We start from the raw sequence: 12818 nt of genomic DNA on the forward strand, positions 1-12818 counted from the left end.
TCTTTTACTTATAAGGATCCGCATGTGATTACCTGGGACCCAGCAGGATCATCCAGGATATCTCCTCATCCCCAGATCCTTAACTTAGTCACATCTGCAGAGTCTCCTGCCTTGTAAGAGAACATACTCACAGGTTTTCAAGGATTAGGATGTGGCCATTTGGGGGGCGGGAGCGGTCATTATTCTGCCTGCCGTACCCTGTGAGAACTGGAGCAGTCACAGTCAGACGTTGCAGAGGAGCCGCTAAGACCAATAAGTAAATGCTGAACTTTAAAATCAGTAGGTAAATTTGCTTTACTTCCCAACAACCCTCTTTTTAGGAAAGAGTTTTTCAAAATCAGAGAAGCAGTGAGACCCTTAGCAGAACTGATGAGACCACTCAGTTCCTAGAAAGATAATGGAAAACTTTTACCTGAGAACATTTTTGCAGCATGTATTTTTTTCATTTTCATTTTTTAGGAGGATTTTTATGAAATTACAGTTTGGGTGACTTACAGCAGCAAGCAAGTGGGCGGTAACGAGTGATGGTAACAGTCTCTTCTAAGTAACTGGAATCGGTGCACACTGTCTGCGAAATGAGGGCTGAGTAGGAAGCAGGTATGGGATCTTCCAGCAATGGCTGCACCCACACACTCTGGGACCTCCTGTCCACACTGACAGCCATAGGTGGTGCTTCTTCATAAACTCCAAGGACAATGGCACAGGCATGAAAACTCCATGTGAAAGGGTAGTTCTAGACTATGGATTCGTATATTCCAAGGGACTCTTCCCAATTTCCCACTGAAGATTCTGAGCAGAAAGGTGGAATTTAGAGGAGATAGAATGTGATCAAAAGAGAAAGGAATTAGAAGAATGTTTCTGAGAAGAAACAGGGGAGAGAAATGGTTGCCTGAAGAGGCCTTCACTGTGCCCTCCATCTGTTTGGGCCTTATGATGTATGAAGTGAGCCCTGGAACTTCTATGGGGAAACATCCTGGGAGAGCAGAAGCACTTCTTTGGGGAAAAACATTATTCTGCAAGCCTCAGTGTATATTACACTTCTCAGCTCTGTTCAGGAAAATCAATTAAAGCCCAGTTTCAATTTTATTTTTGTTCATAAATGTCCATTTATCACCCTCCCTTCATTCCATATGAGATTCCAGGCATGACTCTAAATTACACATCTGAGAAGCTGGACTCAAATCAACTGTGTGAATGTGGGGCGAATAAAGAACTATAGTAGCACTGAAAACTGAGGACAAGGCTTGCATTGCCTTTTTTTCTCTCTCAGTGACCTAAGGTAGCCTTTTAATTAGCAAAGTGTCATGATGAATTATTTCACCAGGAGATTAAAGATTTCTCGTCTAGTTCCCAGTTCTAAATTTATGCACACCGAGGGTAGAGATCATTCTCTTCAAGCCAAGAAACAAATTTTCCAGTAAACAACTTATCACTTTTTAAAGCATGGGGTAAGAAATGCGTGGAGCAGAAGGTCTATGTTTCTCAGCAGTTTAATTCACAGGGCTTGGCTTAATTAAAAACAAATTTAAAAAAAAAAAAAACTCTGTTTTGTTTACTAAACACTTTTTTTCCAGAATCTTTTCATGTCTGGGATGGGGAGGTTTAGATCAGCGAAAGGTATCAGGGGAGAGACACAGGATTAGATGCTAACATAAGAAATGGAATAAGTTGGCTATGAATATTATGTAGAATATGTTTACATCCTTGAAGATACTAACCCTGACTTTTTTCATGAGAATATGCATACTTTCGTGCTCATTTCTAAATTTACCATTTCTCAGTTGAAGTAAATTTCTATTTAACATATTCCAAGACTGTGTAAAGAAAGGCCAGTGATATTAACTACCATTCATCTACCACATGGCAGGCATGGTTCTTGCATGGTTGTTAATACTCTCAACAACCTAATTGATATGCTCACTATTTTATTATGAAGAAATTGAGGATCAGAATACGTTTCTAGTAAATAACTGAGCTGATATTTCACCAGGAGAATTTAATCCCAAAGTTCGTCCCCTTTCTATAATTTGTTGTTTTTTTCAAAGAATATCATTGAAAGTATTCTATTGTGAGAGGTGCAGTCATCAATGAATTATCCAGGGACTGGGAGAGAGTTAGTTGATGCTCTAGACCCCTTCTTTTTTTTTCTCTCTCTCTCTCTCTTTTGGCTGCAGCCTTTGGTTTCTTAAATTGGACTCCTTTCTCTTACCATTAATCAGTTTTCTTTAGGCAGAGCTGTTCTCTACTTCCAGGAAAAACTAGAACAATTTGAACTTAACCTTCCAAGGTCATGAATTTTCATAGCTACACTTTTACTGATGGAAGAGAATAGAAAAATATCCAGTTATAATTTTGCAATATTATTGACACCACAGTTGCTATCTATGAGAGTATTTGGATATAACATATGCGAGTGCTATGTCAGGGATCATAACGTGTGCACAGATACAGAAACTCCAACGTGTAGATGCTTAGGCGAATTCAGCAAATCATTCACAGCGTTCTCATTATTCTTAATCCACTGATATCACTTAGTAACTAGTAACACAATTAGCACTTGAAATTAAGTGTAATTTGTCTTGCCTGATGTATGCTGTGGTCTTTCTTAGCTGAAGTTTGTTTATTTGCTAATAGGCTGGCTGGGCTGCATGTTTGAGAAAGCAAAGGTAATTTCCATACCTAGTAGATAGCAAGGAGACATCAAGGTTGAGAGGTTTATTATTATTAAAGTTTATTATTGTTCTAAACACGTATAATTGATTTTTGACTGCAAAGATCTTTTTTCCCTTTTTGAACACATCCTGTAGAATTGTGCTTCAAAGTTTAGGTTATAAAACCAAAATCCTTTCAGATAATTTCTGAATAGTCATTTTTTTCCTAGAGGAGGTTTTCTAAAACTTAAAAAAAAGAAAGCAACTGCAGAGTTAAGCTTTTACTTGTTTTTTATGCAGCTCAGACATGGTAAGATAGTTTACCCATCCTAAAGCCAGCAGCTTACATTTGTCAAGTATGCTTTTGCTCTTGAGTTGTAATAATTTTTTATTTCCTTCAGGATGACTTCTAGGAAAATCAATAATGTTTTGCTCCAAGGAAAATTCTGTGGATAAGTTTTGCTTTATTTTTTAGAACACATAGCCTCTTTAAGTTTACTTATACTTGCAAGTAACCAAAGTGTTGAGATGAAATATCTATGCAATTTGTTTGATCGAAGGAACTTAAATATGTGTCTCTGTTTTTAGAATGCTTTCCAGATATTTCATTAATGTGTATTTTAAACAGCATTTATCCTAGGGGAGCACCCAGGACCTCTTGTTTGCAACAAGAGCTACTCTGATGCCTGCCATTTCTTACCACATTCTTAGGCTTCCAAACAATTTTTGTGTTTCTCCCTGGGGATGCAAATACAGAACAGGGAATGGGAGCTAGAAAGAAAAACAAATACGTGATTGCCATATTTTCTCTTTTCTTTCCCCTGATTTCTACTAATAGTTATGAACATATTGGGACATCAAAATGGGAAACAGTAGAGCATAATAATAATAATTAAAAAAATAAACTTAGGTCTGAATTTAGGTTTGAATTTCAATTTCACTATTTACTGACTGTGTGGTATAGAACAGATTACTACATCTCTTTAAAGCTTTTTTCCCTTGTAACATAGAGACTGTAATACTTATGTGAAATGGGTATCAAAATTCTATATCGAATACATAATGGATATTCAGAAAAATGTTAACTGAATATGAATGTGATTTTATAAATAAAAAAAGATCAGTTCACTCCAAAATATCTTTTTTCACCATCATAGATAGAACTAGTGTAAGTCATTGTTTTTGCCATGAAGTGAAAATTACAATATGCATCCAATTATAATTATCTGGGGAATGAAGTAATAAACTTGCAGGAGCAAACATATCTTATGTAGGATGGAACTTTTATCATATAAAATAGGAGAACACAGCCCTGAATAAATGGGCACTAGGACATGTAACTTTTGGTAGAGAAGTGAAAGGTCAAGAATAGTTTGGCATGGAACTGATAGCATTGCAGTGGTTAGAGCTATGGCTTGGTTACGAAATCTGAGTATTAACTCTTTGGAGAGAGCTTACCAAAATTAAGGACAGGATAACTGAAAGGAAAAATTAACAAGTGCTTCAAGATAAATTATATTAGTTACTTGATTTTTTTTTCAGGTTCTACGTATACACTGTAGCAGAAAAACAGAGCAGAAAGGGACTAACAATTATTGAATTATATGTTCTAGAAATTGTGTTAAGTACTTTCTGCATGTAAGAATAAAATCATTCTGTAAATCCTCTTCTGACTGGTAACAGAAAAAAAAATAATCCTCTTATGTTACCATAAGACTGCTATTCGAAATGGTATTGCATTATACGTGTATTTAGCCTAAATTTTATTCACTTTTATTTCATCTCCATGGGTGTAGAAATAAGTGTGAGATCTTAGTGAATGAGAATCATAAATGAAATGCTGTTAGTCTGCTGGGGCCACCATTATAAAGTATCCCACACAGACTGGGTGACTTAAACAACAGAAATTTATTTTCTCACGGTTCTGGAAGCTTGAAGTCCAAGATCAAGGTGTTGGCATGGTTGGTTTCTTCTGAGGGTCATGAGGAAGTATGTGTTCCAGGCTTCTCTCCTTGACTTGTAGATGGATAACTTCCCCCATGTCTTCACAATGCCTTCCCTCTGTGTGTGTCTGTGTCCAAATCTTCGGTGTCCAAATCTTATAAGGACACCATGTTGCACTGGAGCCGACTCTAGTGATCTCATTTTAATTTAATTACCTCTGCAAAGACCCTATCTCCAAACCACAGTCACCTTCCAAGGTACTGGGGCTCAGTTAGGACTTCAAAGTAGAATTCTGGAGGAGAGGGACATGTTCAGTCCATAATAACTATTTTCCTCATTTCTCTTCTTCACAATTCCCAGCAGAAATTGACTTGTTCATAAGAGAGGTTCCATACATATTCGATAATGTCAAGTCATAACTCTTTGCATCAAATATACAAAATCCTGTTGTTCCGAAGATCCCATAAAGAAATAGTGTTCTGTGTTAAGTCAAAACAAAAACCATCCACATGGGAATACTCTGGACATTCGAACTAGGCCAAACCACAAAAGTTAATTTAGTTTTGAGGACTGGATGGAATGATCAAATACAAGGTCATTTCCTCTTTGCTTTACAACCAAACCAGAAACATACAATCAAAAATATACAACAGGGGCTTTAATACGTGCCACAGTGGTTAAGAATCCACCTGCCAATGCAGGGGACACGGGTTCGATCCCTGCTCCAGGAAGATCCCACATGCCGCAGAGCAACTAAGCCCGTGTGCCACAACTATTGAGCCTGCGCTTTAGAGTCTGTGAGCCACAACTATTGAGCCCATGTGCTGCGACTACTAAAGCCCACGCATCTAGAGCCCGTGCTCCGCAACAAGAGAAGCCACAGCAATGAGGAGCCCAAGCACCACAACGAAGAATAGCCCCTGCTCGCCACAGCTAGAGAAAGCCCGCACACAGCAATGAAGACCCAATGCAGCCAATAAATAAATAAACAAATTTATTTTAAAAAAATACAAAGGATCAAGGCTACAAGTGAGTGGACATGGCTCTCTGTCACCTCCCTTTCTTCTTCCCAAAAGTATGTCCAGATGTCGGTGGGCTCACCAAGGAGCCTGAAACTCTATCAGTGCAGAGGATTCCCAACCATAGCTTATTTACAGTCTTTGAGACTGAAGATAATGGACATGGATGAGGATGATGGAGGTGTGGAACTTCACTATTCAAGGGTCCACTCTATTTCCAATTAGAAAGTTCTTGCTGAACCACAATTACATGCTTCCCAGTTCTATTTCTTGAGTCGCTTGAGGTTTCAGGGAATAGGCATGCCCTATAACAATTTTCCAATGAAGCAAAGACATGAGCATGTAATAAGTGAAAAGTATTTTGTAAAATGTAAAATACTATGGCAATCATCTATTTTGAATGTTATAAATAAATGTCAGCTATACCTTCCATTCTTCAATAAGGAGGTAGATATATACATTGAGTATTGACTATGTTCCAGATACTCTGCCAAAGATTAGGTACACAGAAGTCAAAAAGACGGATGTGCTCTCTTTTGCACGTAATGTATAGTATGGCAATTTTGACGTAATTTCCATAAAGCTAGTCTTATCAAATCTGCATACTGATGACTATAAACAGTTGCAAAAAACACCCAGTAAGCCTCCAATTTGGCAACAATCTAATGGATTGGCTTCCATAATTCCAGGATGCTAAAACAAAATATATTTAGTTGGTACCATCCCATACTTCTCTCTTCTTTATGTACCAAGGACACACTGTTTCCAAGTGCAGAAAAAAAGAAAGTTTTCTTTGCCAGCTTCTGCATTCCTTTTCATGGCTGTAGATTCTGACACATTTCAACCTTCTGCAGATTCTGACACTTTTTTGATAGGGATAGGCGATTTATAGGACTGGTCCTTTGAGGAGAATCTAAATGCCCCTAGGAAGTGCCAGGTGAAGAATATAAGAAGAGGGACCTTGCATCATGCTGTACCAGTCATGCAAGAGTAGGGAATATTCAAACTCTCCATCCTGCAGACGTAATCACACAGGTTCAGATGTATACATAGACATTCTACTCATGGATAGGAAAACTGGGATTATTATCTTTATGGTTATAATTTTAAGGAATTGGGCAAATTCATCACAGACTCTCAAAAAACTACAACAAAAGATTAAGGGTAATTAATTGCATCAACTATTTTAATCTAACATTCAACCTATCTAACACTCAGAGAACATGTCCTCAGTGCTTTTGGCCGATAGTTTTTTAATTGAGATCTGATGAACTCTCTTTCTGTACATCTCTCAGGACCAGATAGTTATGCTTGTAAAGAATGTGCACCAATGTCATTTACCCTCCTTCCCTGCCAGCAAACTAAAGCTAAAGAACAAAGTCATGATTCTCAGGCACTGAAGCATGGGCTTTAAGTAGAATTGTGTGGGCTATGAATTATCTTCAGCGGTAAATTACTGTACAAATAGGCCATTCAAGTTCACTAAAATTGGAGAGATTAGGGTTAATGTAATTCTTATCCAAATCTTGTGTCGGTGATAGCCTACTGCCCTGCAGTAGCCTGAAGTATACATCATGTGTCTTATGAGAAAAGAAAAGTTCTTGTGGTTTTTCTCTTTCCCATTGCACTCTAGGGTGATCTGACCATCAGTTAAAAATTCCCGTCAAAAATAAATACTGAGAGTTCAAGAGTTCACCGTCTCTAAAGACTCGATGAAGAATAATCTGTTTTAATTCTCTTATTTGGGCATGTAGTAGAGCTGTTAGAGATTCTGGTTATATCTTTTAAATCTTGTGATTTCTGATCCTTTCTGGAAAGATGATGTAAAGAGAGAAATTTCAAGCTATTATCTTCTAATATGTTATATTCGAGTTGACACCTGTCTTCTCACATGGACATCTATTAGATGGAAATTATTGTCACATCCCTGATTATCTTTGGTGCATTCATGTGGGGAAGAAAGGGGTTACATATGCCGTGTGATAGGTGGATAAGAGAAGTACCTTGTTCAGTTGTGAGGAGTGATCTTCATGCAAAACAATTTTCCCCAAAATTTTCAAATATTGATTTATCACCAAGAATTTTGCAGACAAATACCTAGTTGTAGGCTATCACTCCGTTATTCAGCCACCCATCCTACCTTGAGCCCATCCCCATTTTCCCTAGCGCCCTCCTTCCTCAGGATTTGTTCTTTCTGTGGACAGCACCTCTCTCATTCCAACCACATTAAGAGCTTGGAGCTGAAGCAGCATTGCTTCAGTATCAAGTTCTCCTGGTCGCTGATGTCCTATGTTTCCTATTTGGGCTTCTTACTTCTTTCCGACCCATTGTTTTTCCCCATTTTCTTATACTTGAGTAGTTCTGAATTTTGAGTGTTTGCCTTATCTAAGGACCCTCTAATGTCCTAATCTTTGTTCTGAGAATCTAGATTCCTGGCCCTTCTCCAAAATGGACGCTATGTGCTTTTCAACGTGACAACAGTTAACTGTCCGAACTTGAACAAGTCTCTCTTAATCTCTTCGGTCTCAATTTTCTCACTAAAAAATAGGAAGCTCAGTGGTACTTGTAGCTTTCATTTTGATGTGTCAATAGAACTGAGTTGCTAACACTGATGTACAGATTCACCAGTTTGGGCCGGGGTATAGCGACTTTCAGGTAAATGAATATCATAAGTGAATAACTGGAATTTAAACAATCTTTTCTTTTTTTTCTGATAAGGTTGGTTTTAGAAACTACTTCTAGGGTAGTGTTTTTAAAAAGAACAAAAAATATTTTAATAGATGACTATTTCAGCAGTTTCTAAATACTCCAAAGAATGTATTTTGACATTTATTTGTAATATAAATGACTTGATTCTTCCTAACTATTCATGTCACGTAGTATCAGATTCCAAAAATATATATGTAAATGCCAATTACTAATATTTTGATCCCCTAATAATGCCAAGGACTAGTCTAAATATGTTTCATGTATTAATTCATTTATTTCTCAAATATTATAAGGTCAATACAACTGTTATTTCCATATTACAGATTAACTAACTAGGAAGAGAGGTTAAGTAACTTGTTCAAGGTTAAACAGTTGGAGTAGAAGAGCTGGGGTTTATACCGGGCAGTCTGGCCTCAGATCCTGTGCTGGTAAACATCTCACTATTCTGCCCTTCTCGACCAATTTGAACAAAGTCCTTGAGTGGCTTGTATTGAAGTAGTCTCTTGAAAATGTAAATAAGGCTTATATGTATAACACAAAACAAAATGTCTTATTCTCTCCCTTACCATCTTCCTTTTGAAAAAATGTCACAGAATAAAAGCAGCTTATCTATCTGCTCCTTCTTATTCTCTTTTTCTCTCTTTCTTCCCCAAAATGCCAGCTGAATGATTTTTGTATATGCTCCTCTCCTGTCCTTTTCCCACCTCCCAGATGTATTTCATTCTTCCCTGGAGGCTATATGTCCTTTTCTTTTGAGTTAGTTTAATTCCTCCAGCTTGTCCAATACAGGTCAACATGAAGAAAGCCCAAGAAAGAGCTCGCAGAATTCTTAGAGCAGGGTTGAGGAAGCATATTACCTTAATATTTATTGTTCCTATATAGCTTTGAGTATAGGTGTCCTTTGTGTAATTCAGTTATCAGTCACTTGAACTTTTATGGGTTTTTCCACACTAAGATTTCAAACTTGAAGTTTACTTCCAGCTCTAGAATTCCGTAGATGATGAAAATAAGGGACTATTTGGAGCCAGTTACTTGGGCCTGTGTCATCAAGGCAGAGAAGTGACAAGTTCTTGCTACCATCTTGTGTTTCTGAAAACTCATAGTAGCAGTTCAAAAGGTAATGTCTGCTTTGAAAATATGTAAGTTATGATTTGATACATGTATAAATTTCTGTCTTTCACTCAGCTAACTCACAAGATAAATTGAATTTCTCACTCTCCTCCTGACTATTTAGGGTAGAAGGAAGCACAACCTAAAGGAAAAGAGGTGGCCTAAGACAACTGGTTTGTCTTAGAAGGAAAAGAAGAAATGTATTGGGTTTATAGAGGAAGAGACCTGGAGATTTTACACTGAATTTTACAGCCGTAGAGCATCACTATTTCAGGAATAGCACATTTGACATTGATCTTTTAGTGGAGTGACAAAACTCTTAAAAATGGTTTGAAGTTGAATTTTAAGTGGGCAACTAGCAAGGGACTTATAAAATTGAGTTACAATTTATAATCTCAAATATATGAAGTTAGTGGGTGATTTTATTCTTTCAAAGCTTTAGAGAATGAGTTAATCAGCACCTGCTCCTATGTGAGTGTGTGAGCTCATGTTTGCTAATAGAGGGAAGAGGGATGTGTCAGGCTGACTCACTATTGTTGCAAGTTTTTTTCACTTTTGCCTGAGACAAGGATGAAATGCGGATGAATTTGCCTGTAAACAAACTGCCCATTAATCACTATGATGACATAAATAGTCATTCTGCATCGTGAATGTTGGAAAGAAAGCTCTATTTTCTAGCGATGGAACTCAGGATTTTTTTTTTTCTTTTCACATAGTCACTGAACTTGCAGAGCCTATTAGGAGTTGAACTATTGGGAATAAACTGTCAAAGATGCCAGGAAAATTTCTATCTCTAAGGAACTGATATATAATAGGTGGATTAGAAAAATATACATGAAAATTCAAATACAAATGGAATAATTTAATTCAGTGACACATCACAGTTCCTGGAACTTTTCTTATCTGGGTAGATATAAAATTGCTGGTTTGCTAAGAATAAACAAGAAAAAAAAAATAGCCGAATTAGATGCCAAATAGTAAGTACTTAAACACACATATTTTGTTCCTGGATACCTCCCCAGATTTTCACTCAGAACCTAGTTGTTCTTAGCTTACGTACACTTTCAGTAAATTTGATCATATCTTATTCCAGCCCTCAGCAGATTAAAAGTAACCAGTTAGAAAGTGGAGGGCCGTCTGTGGGCAAGAACTTTAGGAATGTTAAGGAATAAAAGTAGACTACTTAACAATCAGCCAATAAACAGGAGAATGCAAGATTTAAATGCTCACAGGAATCACATCCAAAATACTCCTGCAGCCTCCCATAGGCCATGCAGAACCAATGTTTCAGAGCATAGTCCAGAAATGCATGGGTCTAACAATGGCCTTCGGTTATCAATGAGAGGTCTAATGCATCCTCTGTGTGTGAATTTGTTTGAAAGTTTTTCAATTAAAAAATGGATTATTTTAATTATTGATATTTAGTTAAATCTTTACTAATCTCAGAGATTGCACTCTCCAAAATGGCTTTTCCATAAATTTACTTTAAGACAAAAATGTAAAAATCGTCACAAGGCACTGTGAAAATTAAGAATCAAGAATGTGGCCCCCGCACACGGCCGAGTGGCACGGAGCGGCGCGCACGGGGAGAGGTATTTCATGCATGGGGTTTGTAAGGAAGGAGTTAACTGTCGCTACTCACGTGACCTCTCTGACAGTCCATATGGTGTAGTGTGCAAGTATTTTCAGCGAGGGTATTCTATTTTCGGAGAATATGAACATAGCAAGCCATTGAAACAGGAAGAGCAACTGCTACAGATCTAACTGCAAAACCATCCCTTGCTGCTTCCCCAAGTTTCTCATCGGTAGTTGGACCGATTGTTGAAATGAATCTGGGGGAAGCCAAGTCAAGAAATTCAAACTTTGCAACTGTAGGAGCAGGTTCAGAAGACTGGGTGAACGCCATCGAGTTTGTTCCTGGGCAGCCCTACTGTGGCCGTACTGCCCCTTCCTCCACTGAAGCACCCCTGCAGGGCTCAGTGACCAAGGAAGAATCCGAGAAGGAGCAAACGGCAGTGGAGACAAAGAAGCCGCTCCGCCCCCACGCTGCAGTGCGAGAGTGCGGATATGGGAACTGTGCGCATCTCCACGGAGACTCGTGTGATATGTGTGGGCTGCAGGTGCTCCACCCAATGGTTGCTGCCCAGAGATCCCAGCACATGAAATCTTGCATCGAGGCCCATGAGAAGGACATGGAGCTCTCGTTTGCGGTGCAGCGCAGCGCAGCAAGGACATGGTGTGTGGGATCCGCATGGAGGTGGTCTACAAGACGGCCAATCCCAGCGAGCGCCGCTTCGGGATCCTCTCCAACTGCAACCACACCTACTGTCTCAAGGGTATTCGCAAGTGGAGGAGTGCTAAGCAATCTGAGAGCAAGATCATAAAGTCCTGCCCCGAATGCCGGATCACGTCTAACTTTGTCATTCCAAGTGAGTACTGGGTGCAGGAGAAAGAAGAGAAGCAGAAACTCCTTCGAAAATACAAGGAGGCAGTGAGCCACAAGGCGTGCAGGTATTTTGATGAAGGACGTGGGAGCTGCCCATTTGGAGGGAACTGTTTTTACAAGCATGCGTACCCTGATGGCCGTAGAGGGGAGGCCACAGAGACGGAAAGTGGGAATATCAAGCAGATACCGGGCCCAAGGAAAGAACCACTTCTGGGAGCTCATAGAGGAAAGAGAGCATGGCAACCCCTCTGACAACCTCGAAGAAGAGGTTGTCACCTTTGAGCTGGGCGAGATATTGCTTATACTTTTGGCTGCGGGCGGGCACGACGACCTGACAGACTCTGAAGACGAGTGGGACTTGTTTCATAATGAGCTGGAAGATTTTTATGACTTGGATCTATAGCAGCTTTGCAGGGCGTGTGAACTGGTCTGCTGAGCCTCAGAGAGGCCCTGTCCCCGGTGGTGGCAGCAGTGCCCATGGTTCTCTCCTAGGCAGCCCTCTCAACTCCAGGTGCTGTCATAATAATTTGTACCCAGGGCCTGTCTTCTCAATCCCTCACCTTTCCCCAAGGAGTATGTTGTTTTCTCTGTTTAAAAAGTTACAAAAATAAATCTTAGTTTTTTTGTAACACAAATTTAACCCTCAGTTAGTATAGGTTTGTTGCGTCAACTGTTTTTCACGAGATTCATACAGTTTGAGGGTAGCGTTTCTGGATTTCCAGTACTCATTTCTGAGGACCCCAGGTTCAAAAGTAACAGCATTGGCCCTGCTTTGGGCCCAAGAATCAGGGTGATGGGTGAAAGATCTGAACTGTGACGTGTAGCCTTCTGCTGTAGACTTAGGAGGTGGATGCTTGAGGTTGTTGGTGAAATCTGCACGTTCGTGTTTTTATCTCTATTCCCTGCCCTGTAATCCCCACCCTGTGCACTTGTCCTGTG

At 39.2% G+C, this 12818-nt stretch overlaps 1 pseudogene; it reads left to right on the plus strand.

Moving 5' to 3' along the window:
- The first annotated feature begins 11029 nt into the window (after positions 1-11029).
- Positions 11030-12282, plus strand: LOC130837237 (E3 ubiquitin-protein ligase makorin-1-like; annotated as a pseudogene).
- The last annotated feature ends 536 nt before the right edge of the window (positions 12283-12818 follow it).

The sequence above is a fragment of the Hippopotamus amphibius genome, chromosome 15 (assembly GCF_030028045.1).
Source record: "Hippopotamus amphibius kiboko isolate mHipAmp2 chromosome 15, mHipAmp2.hap2, whole genome shotgun sequence".
In the NCBI taxonomy this organism is placed as follows: domain Eukaryota; kingdom Metazoa; phylum Chordata; class Mammalia; order Artiodactyla; family Hippopotamidae; genus Hippopotamus; species Hippopotamus amphibius.